Genomic DNA, 12,631 nt, shown 5'->3' with positions numbered 1-12,631 from the left:
GTACCTTCAGGCGTTTGGAAATTGCTCCCAAGGATGAACCAGACTACAATTATTTTTCTGAGGTCTTGGCTGATTTCCTTTGATTTTCCCATGATGTCAATCAAAGAGGCACTGAGTTTGAAGGTAAGCCTTGAAATACATCCACAGGTACACCTCCAATTGACTCAAATTATGTCAATTTGAGTCAATTGAGCCATGACATAATTTTCTTGAATTTTCCAAGCTGTTTAAAGGCACAGTCAACTTAGTGTATGTAAACTTCTGACCCACTGGAATTGTGATACAGTGCTACAATCTGTCTGTAAAAAGTTTTGGAAAAATTACTTGTGTCATGCACAAAGTAGATGTCCTAACCGACTTGCCAAAACTATAGTTTGTTAACAAGAAATGTGTGGAGTGGTTGAAAACTAGTTTTATTGACTCCAACCTAAGTGTATGTCACGACTTCCGCCAAAGTTGGTGCCTCTCCTTGTTCGGGCGGCATTCGGCGGTTGACGTCAACGGCTTTCTAGCCTTCACCGATCTACATTTCTTTTTCCATTTGTTTTGTCTGTATCTTACACACCTGGTTCCCATTTCGTTTGAATTATTTCCCTATTTAACCCTCTGGAGCCATCATGGTTTTGTGCTTGTTTATTGTTGTCAGTTGTCTCGTTTATGTCATTCTGGATTTTCGTTCTCCTTGTTGGAGGATTTTTTGAGTAAAGTTACTATTATTACTCATCTCTGTGTCCTGCGCCTGACTCCGCCTCACCCACATCACCTACCTAGACTCTGAGATGGTGGGTGTCGAAATCCTCTTTCTTGTGCTTTTTGAGGTGGAACAACCACAGAGAGATATTTAATTTAAAAAAACAATTATTCACAGACCTTGAACATAAAACATTCTCTGGAAAGCTTATCATCACAGCAGGTCTGTGGAACAAATAAAACATCAGAAAGATCTCCTCATCCAAACCCTATTATCTTGCATAACCAGGAATTAGCGTAGGGAGGGAGGACAGTCTGCCCACTAAATTCCTGGCTTTACTTAATGGCTGAGTCTGAATTGGAGTGCATTATTGGTACTTCAGAAGTACTGGTTCCCTTCGAGTTTCTCTGTTATTCAGCAACACATCTTTTCACTTGGTATTGATTTTCACCTTTCTCTCTTTCTTAGCCTGTGAACACATCTCGCTGTGACCGTTTGTCCGATAATCCTGTGTGCCTCAGACTCATGTAGGAGTTGGCTGTAGTCATACCACGCAAGCCGACTCCAGATCGACTGACACTAAAGATCTAATTAACCCTTGGACGGAAAAAACTATCGTCCCATGAATCTAATAGGTAGAATAAACCTATTCAGAATGGCATGGCATGGCTCGCAAAGTTTTTATACTTAGGTTTGGTAATACCAATTACCCCACTGAAGACATTCTTTAAAAACATATACTTGGTCATAACATACTTTCTATGGGCAAATAAAACTCATAGAATTAAAAGGAAAGTTTTACATCATCCTAAGTCTGAGGGTGGTTTTAACTTTCCAGACTTGGAATTGTATCAACTCACCACCCAAGGCCTTTACTTGCGACATATAGTTCAATGCACTAAAGAGGAACGATGGATACATATTGAAGATGAGCATGTTCATCACCAGAATCTTTTGATGTGTCTATTTTCTAAGGATAAAGCTAAGAACAATAACTTCATAGTTAAGAACACTACAACAATATGGAAGAAAATGTTACGTATTCTACAAGAACTAATATCTTTCCCTAAAAACACAACCCTATGGAGCAATCCTTGGACAGCTTTTCAGAATTCACCAATAAAATGATCCACATGGAAAACAAAAGGCATAGAATCTGTAAATGACTTGGTAATAGGAAATAAATGTATTTCCATAACTGCATTATAGCTGACAGTCATCTGTCAAATATTCAAAAGATGACGTTTACATGACCCTAGAAAGGTCTGGATGGCTGTCTTCTGACTTGGGAAATCCATAATATAAGTAATGTAAACATATTTTTCTAAATTTATTCATCTGTCGAATAAACGTGTATTTACCTCCCTCTGGTGGTTTGCTGCGTCATTACATCAATTTACATCACTTCACTGCAACGTTACGTCAAAGGGGCGGTCCTTAGAAAAACATTTATCCAGCTCGACTGCTTTACAGCACAGACATGGCAAAACAATCACTGTACAATAAAGAATTTGATCTACACACTTTATTAAACCTAAAATAAGTAAAGAACTAATATTGTGTGGAAGTCAAACATTTGTTTACGTTGGAGGCAGACACTTTGCATATGCTCAGAATGACAAAATCGAGACCTTTACATAGCCCTTCTCACCTTGTCTATAGGAAGGATGCATGCTGTTTAAATGGCCCAAATGTTGATTTAGACGTTAACAAACTTAACAGATTATGACTATCACTATTTTCATGATATGTTTGATAAAGTAATAAAGAAGGTCAAATACTTTGGGTAGATGTTCCTAAAACAGATTATAGAGAAAAGTCTTATTCATTCACTCAATTTTTTTAAATATCATATTTGTATATGTTTTATTATACTTTTATTGTGTACTAGATCATATGGATCTACTTTTTTTTTTTTCTCAGACATAAATGAAAGTCAAAAGTCAGAGCTTTCTAGAACACTGCCACATTAATCAAATATATTGCTAGACTGATGAAGTGCAGAACAGTGCAGAAACAGTGCAGAACAGCTGTCAGCTCAACTGGTTCAAAAGCAATTTTGGATTGATCAATGTAGATATTTTCAAATACATGCAACTTCAAAGTTTTATATCACACAATTTGGATTTGAAATCAGAGCAACCTTGAGGGAAACCTATTTGAGTCAGCAAAGGATAATCATATGATAAGTAAGATATACAAAATCGTGCGGAGAGCCTGTCCAACTGACAATCTCTTCGAAAATAATAAATTAACTACTGGAACCAAAACTTAAAAAGAACTGATGTTTTCACAAGATGGAGGGAATGTTGGAGCTTAACTAACAAAATTAAAGTGAACAAAAATGTACGCTTTATCCAGTATAAACTAATTTATGGCCTTTATTATACAAGAGACAAAATTCCCAAATTCTACAGCACAATGGCAATCATGTCTTAAGTGTAAATCTGACAATGACTCAATAATATATGCTTTCTGGGAATGCTATGAAGTCCAAAAGTCATGGGCGGAGTTAGAAATGTTGTTGTCAGAAGTATTACAATGTAAACTTACTTTTAATCTGTCTGTCTGCATATTTCAAGACATGACATATGAGGGTGTAGTGAGATACCCAATGGGTTGGATGATACTTTTGTCATCAATCATCTTGAAAAAGCTTATACTTAAAAACTGTAAATCAACCAATCTGTCGTTAACACAATGGAAAGGTCAAATGCTTTATTATCTAAATGTTGAAAGTGCGTGGGCGACGGAGAGAAACAAAATGGTGCAGTTTGAGGCCATGTGGCGGATCGTGATGCGGGCGCTGGAGATGGGGGTGTGAGCAGGTGGGTCTGGGAAGTGGTGATGTAGTTGATGTTTGTGTGAGGTTGTCGTTTGTATGTGTATGTTTTGCATTGTAAAAATATACAAATAATAATATTACAACAACATAAAAAGGAAATCAAAATATATACACAACTTTATTAATCTTCATCTTGGAATGCCAACATATTTTTGAAATTCACTTTATAGCCAATCTCCATTTGACTGTGGTTCTAAAGACAATATATCCCTGTGTCGTCTTCCCTATTCAGACAGCAGCAGTGTCCAGTTGACAGGAGGGGAGGTGGTTAAGGTTGGAGATAAGAAGCCTAGAGGATGCTGGGTACACGGAGGGCCAGCAAGGGAGGATGGGGTCTGGGGTAGTTGAAGAAAATTAGGGCTGTGTCTCATTCCAAAAATTATATTCCCTTCCGTTCTTCCCTCACTCACTCTCCTTCCTTCTCCCGTCGCCCACACCCCCATCACAGATCTGATAGGACTGGATAGGCTAAAGATCCAGTACCAGTCAAAAGTTTGGACACACCTACTCATTGCAGGGTTTTTATTTATTTTTTACTATTTTCTACATTGTAGAAATAGTAGTGAAGACATCAAAACTATGAAATAACACATATGGAATCATGTACTAACCAAAAAAGTGTTAAACAAATCAAAATATATTTTATATTTGAGATTCTACAAAGTAGCCACCTTTTGCCTTGATGATTGCTTTGCGCACTCTTGGCATTCTCTGAACCAGCTTCATGAGGTAGTCACCTGGAATGCATTTCAATTAACATGTGTTCCTTGATAATTAAAAGTTAATTTGTGGAATTTCTTTCCTTCTTAATGCGTTTCAGCCAATCAGTTGTGTTGTGACAAGGTAGGGGTGGTGTCGAGAAGATACCAAGTCCATAGTATGGCAAGAAGAGCTAAAATAAGAAAAGAGAAACGACAGTCCATCATTACTTTAAGACACGAAGGTCAGTCAATTCGGAAACCTTCAAGAACTTTTCTTCAAGTGCAGTCGCAAAAACCATCAAGCGCTATGAAGGAAAGACTCAGAGTTACCTCTGCTGCAGAAGACAAGTTCATTAGAGTTACCAGCCTCATAAATTGCAGCCCAAATAAATGCTTCACAGAGTTCTAGTAGCAGACACATTAACATCAACTGTTTAGAGGAGACTGGGTGAATCAGGCCTTCATTATCGAATTGCTGCAAAGAAACCACTACTAAAGGACACCAATAATAAGAAGAAACACAAGCAATGGACATTAATAAACTGGTGGAAATCTGTCCTTTGGTCTGATGCGTCCAAATTTGAGATTTTTTATTCCAACCGCCGTGTATTTGTGAGACGCAGAGTGGGTGAACAGATGATCTCTGCATGTGTGGTTCCCACCGTGAAGCATGGAGGAAGAGGTGTGATGGTGTGGGGGTGCTTTGCTGGTGACACTGTGATTTATTTAGAATTCAAGTCACACTTAACCAGCATGGCTACCACAGCATTCTGCAGCGATACGCCACCCCATCTGCTTTGTGCTTAGTGGGACTATCATTTGTTTTTCAACAGGACAATGACTCAACACACCTCCAGGCTGTGTAAGGGCTATTTGAACAAGAAGGAGAGTGATGGAGTGCTGCATCAGATGACCTGGCCTCCACAATCACCCGACTTCAACCCAAATGAGATGGTTTGGGATGAGTTGGACCGCAGAGTGAAGGAAAAGCAGCCAACAAATGCTCAACATATGTGGGAATTCCTTCAACACTTTTGGAAAAGCATTCCAGGTGAAGCTGGCTCAGAGAATGCCAAGAGTGTGCAAAGCTGTCATCAAGGCAAAGGGTGGCTACTTTGAAGAATCTAAAATATATTCTGATTTGTTTAACACTTTTTTGGTTACTACATGTGTTATTTCATAGTTTTGATGTATTCACTATTATTCTACAATATGGAAAATAGTACAAATAAAGAAAAACCCTTGAATGAGTAGGTGTGTCCAAACTTTTGACCGATACTGTATTTTTCAGAAACTAGATGGAGTATTTGCTGTTTCACCCAGTCATTACAGATCCATGAATGGGAGTGAACAAGGGACAGCTCTTTTGGATTGAGATACAGCCCTGAGGCTGTCAATATACACATCTGCTGGGGGACGCCAGACAACAGAGGGCCAAAGCAGAGAGGAGATAGATAGCTATATTTACCCCTCAGCATCCCTGTCTGTCTCCTCAGAGCAGAGATAGCCCAGTGGACACACACACACACACACACACACACACACACACACACACACACACACACACACACACACACACACACACACACACACACACACACACACACACACACACACACACACACACACCTTTCTCGTCAAACAATCACAGAGTTCAGTTTCCACAGCCAGTGGCTGACCTGGGGTCATATTCAATTCAATTAATAAATAATGGCAAACCAGTTCATAGGCTGAATTTGAATCAATTTATAGATGGAATGTAGTGAACAACATCACAGAGTACATACTATTCATTTTACGCTCTGCTCAGTGTAGTGAACAACATCACAGAGTACATACTATTCGTTTTACGCTCTGCTCAGTGTAGTGAACAACATCACAGAGTACATACTATTCGTTTTACGCTCTGCTCAGTGTAGTGAACAACATCACAGAGTACATACTATTCGTTTTACGCTCTGCTCAGTGTAGTGAACAACATCACAGAGTACATACTATTCGTTTTACGCTCTGCTCAGTGTAGTGAACAACATCACAGAGTACAGTGCATTCGAAAAGTATTCAGACCCCTTGACGTTTTCCAAATCTTGTTACGTTACAGCCATATTCTAAAATGGATTAAAAATAAAAATAAGCAATCTACACATAATACCCAATAATGACAAAGTGAAAAAAGGGTTTTAGACATTTTTACAAATGTATTAAAAATAAACAGCAATACCTTATTTACATAAGTATTCAGACACTTTGCTTTGAGACTTGAAATTGAGTTCAGGTGCATCCTGTTTCCATTGATCATCCTTGAGATGTTTCTACAACTTGATTGGAGTCCACCTGTTGTAAAATCAACTTATTGGACATGATCTGGAAAGGCACTGTAACGGCTGTTGAATGGAGTAGACCAAGGCGCAGCGTGGTTAGTGCTCATCATGAAATTTTATGGAAAATGAGAACACTTTACAACTAAACAAAAGACAACAGCCAAACAGTTCTGTCAGGTAACAAATGACTAAACAGAAAATAACTACCCACAAAACCCAAAGGAAAACAGGCTGCCTAAGTATGGCTCCCAATCAGCAACAACGATATACAGCTGTCCCTGATTGAGAGCCATACCCGGCCGAAACAAAGAAATACCAAACATAGAAAAAAGGACATAGAATGCCCACCCCAACTCACACCCTGACCAACCAAAATAGAGACATAAAAGGATCTCTAAGGTCAGGGCGTGACAGGCACACACCTGTCTATATAAGGTCCCACAGTTGACAGTGCATGTCAGAGCAAAAACCCAGCCATTGAGGTCGAAGGAATTAACCAAAGAGCTTCGAGACAGATTTGTGCCGAGGCACAGTTCTGGAGAAGAGTATCAAAACATTTTTGCAGCATTGAAGCTCCCCAAGAGCACAGTGGCCTCCATCATTCTTAAATGGTAGAAGTTTGCCAAACTGAGCAAACAGGGGTGAAGGGCCTTGGTCAGGGTGGTGACCAAGAACCCGATGGTCACTCTGACAGAGCTCTAGAGTTCCTCTGTGGAGATGGGAGAACCTTCCAGAAGGACAACCATCTCTGCAGCACTCCACCAATCAGGCCTTTATTTTAGAGTGGCCAGACGGAAGACATTCCTCAGTAAAAGGCACATGACAGCCCGCTTGGAGTTTTCCAAAAGGCACCTAAAGGACTCTCAGACCATGAGAAACAAGATTCTCTGGTCTGATGAAACCAAAACCAAGATGAAACCAAGCCTGAATGCCAAGCGTTACATCTGGAGGAAACCTGGCACCATCCCTACGGTGAAGCATGGTGGTGGCAGCATCATGCTGTGAGGAGGGTTTTCAGCATCAGGGACTGGGAGACTAGTCAGGAGGCAAAGATGAACGGAGCAAAGTACAGAGAGATCCTTAATGAAAACCTGCTCCAGAGCGCTCAGGACCTTAGACTGTGGCAAAGTTTCACCTTCCAACAGGAACGACCCTAAGCACACAGCCAAGACAACGCAGGAGTGGCTTCGGGACAAGCCTCTGAATGTCCTTGAGTGGCCCAGCCAGAGCCCGGACTTGAACCCGATCTAACATCTCTGGAGAGACCTGAAAATAGCTGTGCGGCGACGCACACCATCCAACCTGACAGAGCTTGAGAGGGTCTGCAGGGAAGAAGAGGAGAAACTCTCCAAATACAGGTGTGCCAAGATTGTAGCATCATACCCAATAAGACTCAAGGCTGTAATCGCTGCCAAAGGTGCTTCAACAAAATACTGAGTAAAGGGTCTGAATAATTATGTAAATGTTATATTTCATTATTATTATTATTTTTTTATAAATTAACAAACATTTCTAAAAACTGTTTTTGCTTTGTCATTATGGGGTATTGTGTGTAGATTGATGAGGGGAAAAACACAATTTAAGCGATTTTAGAATAAAGGACGTAATGTAACAAAATGTGGAAAAAGTCAAGGGGTCTGAATACTTTTCGAAGGCCCTGTACATAGTGTACTCTCAGCCAACCCTCTCCATCTGTTCTATAAATTAACTTGTGCATACTTGAAAAAATACTATAGCATACTATTTTATAAATACCTGTTTTTACAGACTTTATTGTAGTATTTACTGAAGTGTTTTTGCTGACTTTACTGTAGTATACTGTAGAATTTACTGTAGTGTTTTTGGGGACATTACTGTACTTTTTACTATAGTGTTTTTGTTTTATTATCTTTATAAAATTAGTGTGCAGTATTCTACAGCACTCTCCAATTCTATAGTAAGTACTACACATGATCGTGGGATACAACAGGGTAGAGTATAGCATTCTACAGTATACCGTACTATTGATTACTACAGAATTCTATAAGTACTATAAGTAAGTACTATAGTATTCTATAGTAAACTGTAGTATTCTGTATGTGGGTGTAGAAGTGTTGTAAGTCTATATGAGTGTATTGGTTAAGTTGGAACTTACATCTGGGATATTTAAACTCTGGATTAATGTGACAAGCCCTTTTAGATACCTTTGGGCAGTTTTTAATGAATACAGCAGTAGGTGAAAAATAAAGATGAACAAACAGGAGACTTTGCTTACTGTAGCACTTCCCAACTCTGCTGGCCCATAAGGCCATATCCTCTGTGCATTGTTATCATCAATTGATGGATGACTTACTGTTTGGTCTCTGGCCATACATTCTCATAACACAGATGAATTGGGTTCTATGAGTTTTTGACATTGCTGTAAAAATGAAGGGTGTTATTAAATATTCAACAAGGTAATATTCCCTTTTGTGTCTGTTAAGGACTTTTAGATATTGTTGTTGGATGCTCAAAGAAACAATACAAAATGTGTTTCCAGCATTATTCAACAATGAATGCAACAGAATAACAACTCTAACTCTGAATTATGAAAGCTAAATAACTCTAAAATGAATCAAAGGTCATCCTTGTGCAAACAGAGAACAAATCGGTTTGCCTGCCTGCCTGATCCTCAGACGTGGCTGTTGGCCTGTCACTGATGCTGTTCTGGCCAAGGTCAGAGTGGCGTTTTGGAGTGGTGCACCTGTGACCCCTGGTATTGGTACAGTGATGACTGTTAGGGTGACAATGAGCGATACTGTGTCATTACCAGTGAGTGCTGTGGCCGGGATAAGAGCTAAGTGCTTGACAAGCTGGGCCAGATGGCCTGGATGGAGAGAGAGAGATTGTACAAACCCTTATACTTACCTAACTCCACAAAATCCAACCCGTCTCTGATCCCCATCCGCCAGCTATACAATCCAGTACAGACGAAAAGAGCCAGCAGCCTGGAACCACAACACACCTGTCATGCATCCTGCCATGCTCTGTCATTAGCACACCCGACTCTGCTCTGCTAGTGGCCCCACTCTCTGGCGCTTAATATCCCCTAATCATGGTTCATCTGAGTGGTATAGCATGCCAGGGGCAGAGGCAGGAAGTCTTGATGGCTGACCAGGGCTCTAGTGAGTCACACACTAGGCTGCCCAACGCTACCCACCTAACACTGTCCACAGTGTATGACAAGCGTCTGACAAGCAGCAACTTCTGACTGAGAGGAAATAACGTGTCATGATGCGCAAACTGAGATTTAAAGGGATATAAAGCCTCAAACTGTGTTGTTGGAAACCCTACTTTAACTTAAGGATTGAGAGTGGGATGTTAAGTTACTTTGTTAGAAGAGTGGAGCCATTTAAGTTCCTAAACGAAATGATGTAATGGAGTAATGTCCATTGTAAGTGAGATAAAGAGGTTTCATATCTTACTTTCCTTTTTTAGGGAAGAAATTTCTATTTGAAAATCTGTTGCCTCTGTTGGGTGGATAGAGAAAGAGTTGACGTTCAACTAATTGGAAGGACAAGGATAAATTAATCATGCTGTGAAATAAAGCTGAAAAAATGACACAATGATTGCTCCATCTCTCCAATTTTTTTATTTGCTAAATGATCTGGAGTATCAAGGAGAGCGGCGTTTGCACCAAGGTAAACAAGCGCTCGTGGATATTTAGGGAAGATGTTTTCTGCGATAATAAAACCCACAATCAAACTCACCACCGCCTGACACAAAAATAACAGGGAAAGAAGCCAAACGTCAAATGAGATGAATGTGCTAATGAACACTTGGCACCGGGTAGAGATTCAGATGGATGCCTCGAATTTCGCAGGTCTCCGCCGTAAAATCCAGGAATGGCTGGGCCATATGTAGTGCCTTCAGAAAGTATTCATACCCCTTGACTTATTCCTTATTTTGTTGTGTTACAGCCTGAATTCAAAATGGATTCAATTGCTGTTTGGGGTTTTAGGCTGGGTTTCTGTATTGCACATTGTGACATCTGCTGATGAAAAACGCCCCGGTTCTTAACGATTACAACCATAGTCATAACATGATAGCCACTGCTATGCTTGAAAATATGGAGTGGTACTCAGCAATGTATTGGATTTGCCCCAAACATAACACTTTGTATTTAGGACAAAAAGTGAATTGCTTTGCCACATTTTTTGCATTATAACTATAGCGCCTTGCTGCAAACAAGATGCATGTTTTGGATATTTTTCACTCTGTCAATAGTGAACAGTATTACGGAGTAACTGCAGTGTTGTTGATCCATCCTCAGTTTTCTCCTATCACAGCCATTCAACTCTGTAACTGTTTTAAAGTGTCCATTGTCCTCAGGGCGAAATCCCGGAGCGGTTTCCTTCCTCTCCGAGTTAGGAAGGACACCTGTATATTTATAGTGACATGGTGTATTGATACACCATCCAAAGTGTAAGTAATAACTTAACCATGCTACATTTAAGTCATTTAGCAGACGCTCTTATCCAGAGCGACTTACAGTAGTGAATGCATACATTTCATTTCATTTTTTTTTTTTGTACTGGCCCCCCGTGGGAATTGAACCCACAACCCTGGCATTGCACACACCATGCTGGCGTTGCAAACACCATGCTCTACCAACTGAGCCACAGGGAAGGCCACAGGGAATGCTCATAGGGATATTCATTGTCTGCTTTTTTATTTGTACCCATCTACCAATAGGTGCTCTTCTTTGTGAGGCATTGGTAAACCTCAACCTTGTGTGTGAATCTGGGTTTGAAATTCACTGCTCCACTGAGGGACCTTACAGATACTTGTATGTGTGGGGTACGGAGATGAGGTAGTCATTCAAAAATCATGTTGAACACTATTACTGCTCACAGAGTGAGTCCATGCAACTTATTATGTGACTCGTTAAGCACATTTTTACTCCTGAACTTATTTAAGCTTGCCATATCAAAGGGGTTGAACACTTATTGACTCAAGTAAACTTTCCATTTTTAATTAATTTGTAAAAATGTCTAAAAACATAATTCTACTTTGACATTAAGGGGTATTGTTTGCAGACCAGTGGCAAATAATGTCAATTTTAAATTCAGGCTGTAACACAATTTTTGGGGCGGGGAAAAGTCAAGGGGTGTGAATACTTTCTGAATGCACTGTACCAGGTTGTGGCAGGAATATGAGAAATCTAAATATGTAGCTCTGACCATAGTGATGAAAGTAAATGAATTGGCTTCACAACCACCCGACATGACAGATATGGGAGCTGCCCATTACAGAGCCTTGAGGCTTACATGTGATTGAACATGGACTTCTATAGGTTGTTATCAATACAACGTCACAATAGAGTTCGATTTGACTGCTGGGGGGCAAGAAGACCTCCAGCTCAGCTAAAACCATTGACAACTATGTGCTGTTTTCAAGGGATTGTTAAATACATTTTATAACTATTTGGTTTTAATATCATCACCTCTTGAAGAGCATAGTCAGAACTATACATTTCAGATTATTCCACATTTAACTCTATCATCAGAGTTATACAGCAATCAGTAAACTTTACATTTACATTTTAGTCATTTAGCAGACACTCTTATCCAGAGTGACTTACAGTTAGTGCATTCATCTTAAAATAGCTAGATAGCAGTATCAATTAATCATGGATTTTCAGATACTTGAAGGTAGCCAGATACGTTTGGTATGTAGCTAGCTAGCTGAAGCAAACAAAATGTGTCATTTAGCTTGCTTCATCAGAGATTAGGCTTTAAGAAAGAGCTTGACATCGTCCTGGTAAAGTTGTCAGTCGGACTATTGTCATCACCACTGTAGATGGCAAGCAAATCAAACGATATTTGTATATAGCCAACTAGTTTGTCCCCTGAAAGTTAGTTTGTTAACTAGCCATATTGACATGATCTGTTGTTAGCTAGCTAGCCAATTTGTCATTATTAGCTAGCTAGCCAATTCCATCAATCAATGTAACCTATCATGTCTGTCAGCAGCAATCGTGATTAAATACTCTTAAAAACAATGTTCAAAAGGGGATAATGTTAGCTAACTTCACTAGGTAGGCCTACTTTGG

This window comes from Salmo salar, chromosome 09 (genome assembly GCF_965601325.2).
Source record: "Salmo salar chromosome 09, fSalSal1, whole genome shotgun sequence".
In the NCBI taxonomy this organism is placed as follows: Eukaryota; Metazoa; Chordata; class Actinopteri; order Salmoniformes; family Salmonidae; genus Salmo; species Salmo salar.
The sequence above is the reverse complement of the archived record's forward strand: the minus strand, read 5'-3'. Positions refer to the sequence as shown.